The following is a 13271-nucleotide window of genomic DNA, read 5'->3' on the forward strand; positions in this document are numbered from 1 at the left end:
TATGACTTTTATTGATATATCTTGAATTAAAACATAGGCATTTATGTATTGATTGTTTAAACTTTAAGACATTAAGGAATCAAGCATGATAAGTTTATTTTTAAAGAATTAAAAACTTTTGGGTTGTTTCCCTAAGTTTAGGTATTATCTTGAGTTGGAATTCACAAGTTTAAACATCAAAAGCCATAATTTTTGTGAGATCTCGAGCCTTGAGGGCATCTATTATTTCTTTCATGCTCACTTTCATTATGAGTGCGTCAGTATTGAATTGTTATTCTAGAACTTGCTTGATTATGCATGTCAGTACCACACCATTTGATTTGATATGTCAAAATGATAAAGGCACTTAGGTTTAACCCATTTACTCCATAAAAGCCTACCTTCATAATTAACCCTTAGTGAACCTCCTTGAGCCTAACAACCCATTTATTGATTTACCCTCGATATTAACCCATAACTTATTATTGTTGAAATCCCCTAAATTAATTTAATCCCTATTTTTGTCGAGATTTAAGTTGGAATAATTACTTAGCTATGTTTTATTCTATTTTGTAATTTGACTTGTTCTTAAAAAAATAAAAAATTAAAAAATACATGTATTGTAACACCCCAAACCTGGCTTGGAAGTTTGGCTCGAATCTGGCGTGCACATTGAAGTGTTTTTCGAAAACCATGTTTCCATTAAAAACCCTTCTTAATAATTAAAAACTTATACCCTTTTTAAACCTTTTTTAAAAACCTTAGCTGAATAACATTCTTAACAACTTTGTGAAAATCTTGGCAGTTGCGGAAGCTTAATTTAAAAACAATTGCGGATACGTGATGTTTTGAACAACAGTAGTTACTTTGAAAAACCGTGTTCTAATACTAGCAATTATAAGAACAATAAATAAAATTCCAAATTTGAAATCTAGAAAATTACATCGGCTTTACTACGACCCACATAAAAACATTTAAAAGTAATAATCAAAACTGTAACATAAACAGTATGTATGGCTTCTTCCGAGCCCCTCGCAGCTTTGATCCGTCTAAGGCTGGAAATTACCTGAAAACTCAGTGTGAAATCCCCTACTATATAAAAGGAACAGTCAGTCATATAAAAGAATTAAAAGTCTGGCCCCAGCCCTACTTACAGTTTCAGTATCAATTGGGCCTTAGCCCATTATAACAGACAGTACCAGATGGGCCTTAGCCCATTACAGAATAAGAAACATTATCAGAACTAGAATCAAAATAAGAATGAGAATCAGAATCAAAATCAGAATCAGAATCAGGTGACAGAATTAGAGTCAGAATCAGAATCAGAATTAGGTAATAGAAAAATCAGAATCAATATCAGGTAACAGAATCAGAATCAGAATCAAAATCAGAATTAGGTAATAGAATCAGAATCAGTATTATGTAACAAAATCAGGATCAGAATGTGAATGCAAACCCAACCCAATCCATCCGTATACACCTCCGTACCAACCTTACACCATGTGGGGAGACAACTCGACCCACTCGTCCACTACACACCACAGAATTTGCAGCATGGCTGCCAGAACAGATATTATGACAGAGTCACCAGATACAGATATTGTGGCAGAGCCACCAGAATCAGATAATGTGGCAAAGCTACTTAACAGAATACGTGGCACAAAGCTATTGATAACGGGCCTATAATCGGCACGACGCCCACAATAACGGCACACAGCCTTCGGTAACATGACCGGCACTCAGCCATCGATAACGGGTCTATAATCGGCACGAAGCCTACAATAATGGCACACAGCCTTTGGCAACATTATCGGCACTCAGCCATCGATAACGGGTCTATAATCGACACGAAGCCCACAATAATGGCACACAGCCTTCGGTAACATGATCGGCATTCAGCCATCGATCGGTCAACAGATATTGTGACAGAGTCACCAGATACAGATATTGTGGCAGAGCCCCCAGAGCAGATATTTGTGGCATAGCCACCAGAAACAGATATTTGTGGCATAGCCACCAGAACGCTTCCTCCATCAATATAACCCATATCCCATGCAACAGATATACATGTCATGGGATACAACATACAGAATCAGAATATCATGCCCATATTTGAATCAAACAATCACAGTCAAGTCATTCATATCACCAACATATATTCACAATCAAATCCGTCAACCACATAGTCCAAGTCAGTCACTTGCCCACAAGGGCAAAACATTCATTTAACACCCTAGGGGTAAAATGGTAATTTTACCCAATAAGGGTATCTCGGTAATTCTACCCTATAGGGGTATTTCAGTAATTCTACCTTATAGGGGTATTTCAGTAATTCTACCCTACAAGTGTATTTCAGTAATACTAGCCTACAGATATGAGATTCACATAGTCCAATCCAATATTTACTACACAATCAAACAACTTATCCAATTGGGCCTGTAGGCCAATTGGGCCCACATGGCCCCTTTTGGCCTATCGCGGCCCGAAGTAGCCATCCTACGCTAGAGTAGTAAGAAATACACACCTGATAGGAGACTGGAGTTAATCCGCGCTCCGAGCACTCTTAGCCGATGCCCAACCCAAACGGGCACGCCATAAAGCGAAAGGGATCAGCCAAGAAAGGTACCTTTACTCTCCTCATGGTTCTCTCTATTTAAAGCTAGCTTCACATCCACTCTTATGTTAGCTTCCTGATGTGAGATCCCTTCATCATCAGAGTTTAAATTCAACACCAACTCTTGTCGCCCCCTGTTAGCAAAATAAATGCTCATTGATTGCCATGAGTTTCGAACCCTGGACCTCCTTGCCAACTCTATGACGCCACCTTCCTGCCTCTTATGTGGGGCTACTTTGCCACTAGACGACAAGGCTTTTTGTGGCACAATTTCTCTAACAATATTCTTAAGGCCTACCTACTAGATCCAGGGTTTGATTCACCTTAAACCAAAATTTTTGCTAGAGTCCAGGTTTGAACCCAAGACTTCTCCAACACTTCTCAGCACACTTAACCACTAAAACAAGCCTTCATTAACGAAATTTACATGCACAACAAAATATTATAAGCTACCTTCAACCGCTCCCATTCTCAAGGCCCAAAACTTCTAGGCCCAAATTTAGGGTGTTACATGTATACATATTAGTAGTAGTGATCTTCTGAGATAAAGAAGTTAAATTCCATATTCTGAGAAAAAGCTCTGTTGTTCGTAATTGATGACTAGTCATTTTTTTCTAGTTAGGCAATTTTTCAATTCAATCTCGATTCTAACCCTTTCTTTCAGTTTGTGACCACACCCTCTAACCAAAGCCACGTTACAACCCTTTAAAGACCTTTTGATTGATGTTTCATCTCAATTTTGGTAGAGATTTGATTTTCATGCAAGCCTATGGTAATGACTCTTTATTATTGACTATTGAGTCGTTCATTTATTGTCCTTAAACACCTCGAGTGATTTGAGTGAATCTTTAGTGAGGATGTGAAACTCTGTGATATTTTGAATCAAAGGTAATTACTTAAATGAGGGGAGAAACCTATGTTTTCATGATAAAATGCTCAACTTGGAATGTTTGAAACCTTGATGTTCTTTCAGTTGAATTTTCAATGTATGATTACCTATGGATTATTTTGAGATATTATCAATAGAAATTATAAGTTGATAAGAATTTATTTTGATTATGAGTTGAGGATTTTGCTTGAGGACAAGCAAATGCTTAAGTGTGGGGGTATTTGATAAACCGTAATTTATACATATTTCTATCCCATGCTTAGCGCATTTTATGGATGATTTTTCCTTAAAATTGGTGAATTCGATGCTCTTAATGCCTTAATTTCATGTTTTATACTTAGGTGAGCATAGGATTGTGAAAGGAACGAGAAACGAGCCAAAAATGGAGAAAATGGGCCAACGTATGAAATCAACACGGCCTGGACTTCCTCACACGGGCAGACCACACGGCCGTTTCAATTTGGCAGGATCGAAGCACGACTCACACGGGTGGACCACACGCCCGTGCCTATTTAACAGGCTTGACCACGGCCTGAAGTAATCGTACACGAGCTTGTCCCGGTCGAGCCCAAGTTTAGTCCAATTTGGAAAAGGCCAATTTTGAGGGTTTTTAGGCATTCTAAAGCCTATAAATACACCCTAGAGGAGAAGGAAAAAGGGGACACAGAGAGGGAAGCAGGGAATTGCTCAAGGAAAGCCTATTGATCTATTTCAGAAGCCGGATTGATCATCAAGACTGAATATCTCCCCTCAATTTCCCTTCAGGAGTTTTGGGTTTTTCTTTATGTTTTGTATTCATTATTCTTTTGAGATGTTTACCTTTTTAGTTATGAACTAAAACCCCTAACTACCTAAGGGGAATGAAACCTAAAATAGATCTTGTTATTATTATCTGAATTGTATGATAAATATTTGACTTGTTCTTAATTATGTGTTCTTAATTCTTGTTTTGATATTCCAAGATATTCATTCAAGTTAAACTCTTATTCAGAGGAGGAATAGAACTTGTCTAAGAGTACATTTGTTATAATTAAGCGGAGTTCGTTGCGTGCCTGGAGATAGGGTAAGGGTGAAACCTAATAAGGGGATCCATTGATCGAGTTAATGCAACCTTAGGGAGTTAATTAGAAAGAGATTTCATTTATTAAACCTAGAGTTAGACGTTGTTAATCTCGAGAGAGATAATAATAAAACTTAGGGATTTCTACGGATCAAGTCAAATGAATAAATCGTCCGATTCAGAGTTAAATAACAAGTGAAGTCTAGGTGGATTTTTCCTTAGGTATTGTCCCAATCAATTGAGTTTTCCAAAAGTAATTCCCCAATTCTATTTTCTGTGAATTCTTAGTTTAGTTAATTAGTTAGTTAAAACAAACCCTATTATTCTTAGGCTAGATAATAAAAAGACAGTCATTACTAGTACTTTTGGTTCCTTTGGGTTCGACAATCCAATCTCGCTAAAGCTATACTACTGTTCGATAGGTACACTTGCCTTCATTGTGATAATAGTTAGTTTCAAGAACGATTCATTATAAATATTTAAAACCTGTCACGAATATCATACATCACCCGTGTGGGCAGGCTGTGTGGTCTCACACGCACGTGTCCAAACCTCATGTAACTCTTTATTTGTCACCCAAGAACAAATTGGAGTCACACAGTCGAGGCACACACTCGTGTCCCGAGGCCGTGTCCTTCACACGGTTGAGACACATGCCCGTGTCTCTGCCCGTGTGCTTAATTTTGAGCATTTTGTTTTGCAACAATTTAGGTGCAAGTGACACATGACCGGATCACACACCACACACCCATGGGGCTGACCGTGTATCACACACGACCTAGACACACGCCATTTAGCCATTTAGCCACCCTTTTTCACACATACACTTACCCCAATTCAAAGGCACAAAACAATACATACTTGGGCAACCGAAACATCCACGTTCATGATTAAAACATATCAACTCAATGTCTTTATCTAACAGTTTCACTACACATATTAAGCCCTAAATCAAACATACAAATTTCACATTCATTAGGCTTCATTCAACTACTTTCTAGTTACCAAATTATATACAAATTCCCAATCTCGTCAATAGGTCACATTTCCAAAAATTACATAATCATGCCAAAAATCACTCTTCCTAACATTCCATGATCATATCACCATAGATATTGACACATAGATGAATATACTTCGGCTTACAACCATGTTAGCCAATATAAGCCAACTTACATGGCCAAATAGCAAAAAGTCTTTGATGATTACAAGCCATTACATTGACGAAAATCATATGACGCATATAACAAAATGACCAAGTCCTTATACATGCCGTAACTCAAAATACTTGAATTCATCAATACCCAAAACAATAGCTTGATAGTGTGATAGGATCTTCAGCGATCTCCAACCCGAGCTAACTTGATGGTACTATAAAACATGGGAAAGGAAGGGGGTAAGCTATATAGCTTAGTAAGTCCATATGAAAATAATAAGCAACTCTTACCAATCATTTACCAAGTCCAATAATATAAACACAAGATAATATAAATTGCATTAAAATTCACAGTTATAATTATTCAGTCACATTGTTTGCTTTATGAATTTGCAAGCATAATTTAACATGTTTTGACCTTAGCCTAACAACTGTAATCTCTCCATTATAACAGATTACCACAATCAACCTATCATTTCAAACCTCATAATAAAATGCACATTAATTATGAGTATTCACTTTTCAAGCATATATTTTAACATCTTTTAATTGTTCAAAAATCATATCTCCCCATAATCATTTTAATAGGCAATTATGTCAATCTTTCCTTTTTCTCATATCCGATAAATCACAATTTGAGTGAATAAAACAATATTATACCATAACTCAATTTGGCCCAAAAGCCAATTACACGATCGCCTACTGAATTCACCATGTATTTTGTACATCATAAGTATAGACCAAAAATCACAAGGCTTTCACAAAAACATTCTCATGGAAACCTTGAACTCACAATATCATGAAGTCAATGTTTATAAACTTTATGTACATACTTGTACAAATTCGTAATACTTGTAATAGCCCATTTTTGGTCAAATTGAAACAGTGGTTTCGAGACCACAAATCCGATGTCAAAATATATTTTAATATTATTTTTAGTATTTACAGCATGTTATTTGATATGTGTGAAAATTTCGTGAGCTAATTTTATCGATTGGATGGTTAATTTGATAAAAAAGACTAAATCGCGTAAAATGCAAAAGTTACAGTCTACTTGTTAAAGGTGTCAAATAGCTTTGGTTTTTAACTATGGTGGCCTTAAATGGTAATTAGACCATTTTAAATGTTCGTGGACCATTATGGACAACCATTAAGTGATTATAATAGTTTTATAATAAGGTTATTTTTGGAATTTGATAATTAATGATTAAATAACTAAAAAAATCAATTTTAAGCTTCATTGTCATCTTCTTGGCTGAATATTAAGAGGAAGAAAACCATTCTTAGGTTTTAAAGCATTCGGCACACTTCTAGCTTGATTAAGGTACGATTTTAGCTCAATTTTTTTTATGATTTGTATATTTTTGTAATCATTGCAGCTCAATCTAGCTAGCCGGTATCTTTAATTTCAAAATTGTTAAAGATTTTGAGAGTTGTCGTTGTTGAATCTATGTGTTCTTGGGTATTTGAAGATGAAATATGAATTTTTGTAAAGTGATTTTTGATGAAAATGCATAATAGGGATTAAATTGTGAAATGTGCTAATTGTGTGGTTGAAATGTGAAATAAATGAAAGTTTATATCATACGAGCTTACTAAGATATAAAGCTTACTTTGTGTTATTTTTCTATGTTTTATAGTGAATCAAGGCTAGCTTGGATTCGGGAGTCGTCAGGAACATTATCACACTATCAAACATCTAACTTGGTACTTTTGGATTGTACATTTTTGGCATTGGCATGTATAGGATAGATGTGGTATTTTGGTTGTGATTATAGCCATGAGATTTGGCTTGTAAATTGTATTTGGTTTGTATATATAGCCATGAGTGATGGCTTATTTTGGTATGTTTGGTATGAATGTGGTTATGATTTCATAGTTGTTCAAATGGTTAATTGATTTGTAGAGTATAAATGCTTGAGAAATGCTTTGACGAAGTATGATTTTAGAAATTGAGTTGATAACTATTTGATTAGGTAAATGGCATTGATTTGAGTATTGAATTTGGTTGAAATGGATATAGTATGAATTGTGCATTTGGTTGATAATTTTAACTGCCTAATTACATGATGAAATGGTACCATTTTGATTGTTTAGGTGAGCATGAGTTGGGATGGAAAATTGGCCTTGCAAATGGCCTATTTTTGTCCACACAGGTAGAGACACGGGCGTATGTCTCGGCTGTGTACAACACACGGTCTTGTTACATGGCCATGTGTTCCCTGGTGTTGATATTAAAATGAAATCAGTATGCCGTGTGTGAGACCGGCTGTGTGGTACAAGTCAGTATGCTTCCTAATTGGCACATGGCCTAGCACACGGGCTTATGACTTGGCTGTGTTGTATAAGTCAGTATACCATACAGTTTTGGCACGGCCTAGAACACTGGCTGGTACACAGGCATGTGTGGCCACTTCAAAGGGCACACGGGCTAGACACACAGGCGTGTGGTTGGCCGTGTGACCCAAGTCAGTATGTATTCCTTGTTTCCACATGGCCTGAGGCACGGGCGTGTTTGGAGCCGTGTGAGGCACACGGCCTGTTTACACGGGTGTGTGACCCCTGTTTGGTTGAATTTTTTTTAAGTTTTCAAAATTTTCATATGTTATCAGGTTTGTCCCGAACCACTTCTAAAGCATGCCTAAGGCCTTGTAGGCCCATATAAGGGACAATGTGATTGTGTTAAATGATATATGAGAATGTATGTTATATGTTGTGAGTTGATCGGTAATACCTCCTAACCCTACTCTGGCGATGGATACGGGCTAGGCGTGTTACAATACTTACATGCTCTTTCTCTTCTTTGACATACTCGTTAAATTCCCTGTTGAACCACTTGGAATACTAAAGGATACTCAGGAATCTCATACACACAGTACTGTACCAATGCCATATCCCAGATATGGTCTTACATGTAATCTCATATCGATGCCAATAGCCCAGATATGGTCTTACACGAAGTTTCATATCGATGCCATATCCCAGATATGGTCTTACATGTAATCTTAGTAACCCTAATGTCATGACATTTGTATCCTATCTATTCCTAAGGTTCAACTTGGACTTTCGATGTATTGAATCTCTGTCGGTCATTTTCGTAGTATCGTACTCAATAGCATTCACATTTCATTTCAATAATATAGCATTTACCTGTAACATCCCTAACCCATATCCGTCGCCAAAACAGGGTCTTAAGGCATTACAGAATAAAACACAATTCTGTACAGTCATACATATATATATATACATGAACAAGTTTCGAAAGTCACTCTATATTTATTTCACAAACTAACATAACTCTTAATTTTGAAACATTTAACATCATACTTATATACAGTTATATCATTTATAAGCAATAATATGTAATATAATATTTATAAAATTAAGGTATATGCCAAACTTAACAATGATAAAACATACACCTAAATGAATAATCCAATTATTATAATGCAAGAGTATATATATACTGACTCTTAAATTTATTAAAGAAATCATTACTCAAATCCAAGCTTTAGCATCACTTAAATGTCTACTAATAATTTAATTTATACTAATAGTAACATATCAAAACATTGTTCAAACACATGTCTTAACAAATATATTGTCAAAGTGACTATCCTAAATAGTGCCGTATATTTGTGCAAATTAACACCAAGTAATGGTTCATTTATAAAACTATTCTTTATGACTCAAGGATATGCCTTGTCATGATAACCGAACATATATGTTACAAAATATATAGGTTTTATACTTAGCAACGAACATAGATCATGTCTAAATTACTAACTACCTTACTCCAAACATTTTGACTTATGAGCATATAATCTAAACTCTACATTAAACCCATTTATCAACCATACCTATTTTACTAATTATCTAAAATATAATACAAGTATTTTCTCATCCATACAACCAAATCAAATTGGCTAATTAATGATTCGATTATATATATGTAATTACCATGTTCGAAACAATTAATAGTCCTTTTACAAGTACGATTAATTATACCATGACCGAACATATCATTTAAAATCACATATACAACCAAAGTTTCCATCAGCGAATTATCATACCTAACATGTCAAACAATTAATCTAAGACCATATTAGGTCAAAACTAATCATAATAATCATATTCACCTGCATACATATTCTAGTATAAAACATGTCCAAACCAAACAAATGTTATTTATTGTCAATTCATTTATGCCACTTTCAAGCTCGTAATCCACTTTTAATACTCAAACTCATATCACTACGCATCCATTCCAAAATATTTGCTATCCATCACCTATGTTATTCATTCCCATTTCATAGCATAAAAACTAACACATTTTAAACCACAATCAAGCACAATTAAAAACCAAATTTGGAAGTAAGCCATTTTCGCATGGCTTTAACTTTACATATCCGAATTTCAATATTTCAAACACACATCCTAGCCTATACATGCCATAATTTGAGTTTGACTTATAAAGGTACCAAAATAGCTGGTAGTGTGATGAACTTGCTGACGGTCCCTGAGCTTGTAGCTTGATTTCAAAATGTACAAAACAGAGACAAGAATACACACAGTAAGCCATTATTGCTTAGTAAGTCAAAAGAAAATAAACAACCCAATGATATGTCCAACCCATTTTAAGTTAATCAGAATCTTATTATCAATATCAAGATTAACCTTAAACCTACAAATGAGGTAATTATTACATTTTCATGCACAATATTAGCTTGGCTAAATGCTCACATAACCATATTAACCAAGTATTAATTGACTTTCTAAGTTAAAATGTCATTATATAATCAAACTCACATATACACATTTATATAAGCTCAAGAATCCAATTATTATATCATGTACATAAACTACTTTCATGGCCAAATATACATGATTACATATAAATACATATCCAAGAATCATTTCCATAATATTCACACCATTTATTCAAAACCGAATACACTTATTTAAATCATTTAAGTTTATCCCTTATGTCATATATAACTTATATCATCATACAAGTCACATACTTACCTTCTCACTGATAGCTAACAAGCTAAATCATACCTGTCCCTTTTTGCTCATTTTACACATCCGATCATGATTTACCTTTGCCCGATGAACCATTCGGAATTGGATAGGACACTCGGATAATCACACAAGTCGTACAATGCCAACGTCTCAGATGTGGTCTTACATGTAATCACATATCGATGCCACTGTCCCAGACAGGGTCTTACTTGTAAACACATATCAAAATAACATATCGATGCCATGGTCTTACTTGCACACATAAATCGGAATCCTATGTTATGACATACGTATCCTAACTATACCTAAGGTTCATACGGGGCTTCCGGACTTTGTAACTCGATCGAAACCAATTCGAAAACATAGTAATTAAGCTTAAACATATTCAGCTATAGCATAAATAAAATCATAAATTTCATTTCAGCATATATATTTTGTATTCATTTAAAACTAAGTACGTCTATTTTCTTATAAACTTACCTCGGACATTATAAAATGAGACGGGGCTGCTAGTCGACAACTTTCATTTTTCCCTGATCCAAATTCGATTTCTTTGGTTCTTGATCTAAACATATTCAAATAAAGCTCATTCAAACATATTTTCATTCAATTTAGTCCAAAAACACATAAATGGGAAAATTACCATTTTACCCCTGACATTTACAATTTTTACAATTTAGTCCGTATTGCACAAATCACAAAATACACAAAATTTCAAAGTACCTATGTTAGCCCGAATGGTACCCATACCCATACAAACCCATATATTTCATTAATTTCACATTTTAGTCCCTCAAATTATTATTTTGCAATTTAGTCCTAATTATTCAAAATCATCAAAAACTCCAATACAAAATATGTTAATCTAAAACATATCTTTCATATTTCATCATCAAATAACAAAATCACAAGCTATCAACAATGGCACAACTCAAAATATTCATCAAAATAAAAAAGTAAAGCTTGGGTTTTGAAGATTACTAAGCAACAACCGAGCTAAACTCATGCCTTAATTGAGCTTCATATTGACCGAACCCTAGCTTTTGTTCTTTCTTTTTCTTTTTCTAAGTTTCGGCAATAGAGAATAATGAAAATAAGAAAATGAATTTGATAAATTATTATTAAATATTATATGTTTATTTGATAAATTAGTTAAATAACCTTAATGAAATAATAATGGAATTTTATAACCTATGTCTATTACCGTCCAAACATCTAGCTAATGGCATAATTACAACATAAATACCCCAACATAGAAAACCATTAATAATTTGGCCATTATATAAGTTACCACCTAATTTTCATTTTAAGCGATTAAGTTCTTTTTATCAAATCAGACACTCAAATGACCAAATTAAATCACAAAAATTTCACAGATATAAATTCACACAAAATAAACACAGAAAGTAATTTTTAAATATTTTTCTGACTCAGATTCATGGTCCCGAAACCACCGTTCCGATTAGGGTGTAAATCAGGCTGTTACATTACCACAATTATATCAATTAAGCATTTATACATATATAATTTAATACTTATTAAACATAGAAACTTACCTCGGCATAAAAATAGTTAAAAGGATCTAAATGTCAAATACTTGTTTTTCCTCGTTCTAATTCCGAACCTCATTTTTCTTGATCTATAATATCACTTATTTAATCATTATACTATTCAAATCAATCCAAAATCATATTATGACAAAAATTACATTTTTGCCCCTAAAGTTTCACATTTTTACATTTTAGTCCCTAGGCTCGTAAAATGATATGAACTCAATTTCTTCAATACCCATGCCTAGCCAAACCTTATACATGCTCATAGCAGCCCACATTTTTCTTTTATTTGTATTCTAACACCCATTTTTCAACTTTTTGCAAATAAGTCCGTTTTAGGCATTTTCATCGAAAATCACTTAGCAAAAGTCGTTTATCTAACAACTAACATGCATTTTCTACCATTAAACATCAAAATACATAAATATCCGTCATGGGTAAAATTTTATACTTTGATTATGTCTTAAATTAGTGGTACAAATAGATAGATCATGTTACAAGGATTTCAAAAACATAAAAATCATTAAAAAGGGGGCTAGAACAAACTTACAATCAAGCTTGGAAGCTTGGAAAACCCTAGCCATGATTTCTCCTTGTGAATTTCGGCCATGGGAGGAATATGGACAAAAATTGGCTTTTAATTTGGCTTTTTAATTCATTTAATTACCAAATTACTAAAATGCCCTTAATGAAAAACTGTAAACATACCTAACCATGTCCATTTTTGTCTGCTAACTTAAAAAATAGTCTAATTAACATTTAAGGACCTCCAATTTAAAATTTCATAACAATTAGACACCTCTAGCATGTAAAACTCAACTTTTGCACTTTTTACAATTTAGTCCCTTTGACTAAATTGTGTGCCCAAACGTTAAAAATTTCGAACGAAATTTTTACAGTATCATTCCATAAAATCATAGACCATAAAAATATAATAAAAATAATTTTTTCTACGTCGAATTTGTTGTCCCAAAACCACTGTTCTAACTAGACCC

The sequence above is a fragment of the Gossypium hirsutum genome, chromosome A02 (assembly GCF_007990345.1).
Source record: "Gossypium hirsutum isolate 1008001.06 chromosome A02, Gossypium_hirsutum_v2.1, whole genome shotgun sequence".
Taxonomy (NCBI): domain Eukaryota; kingdom Viridiplantae; phylum Streptophyta; class Magnoliopsida; order Malvales; family Malvaceae; genus Gossypium; species Gossypium hirsutum.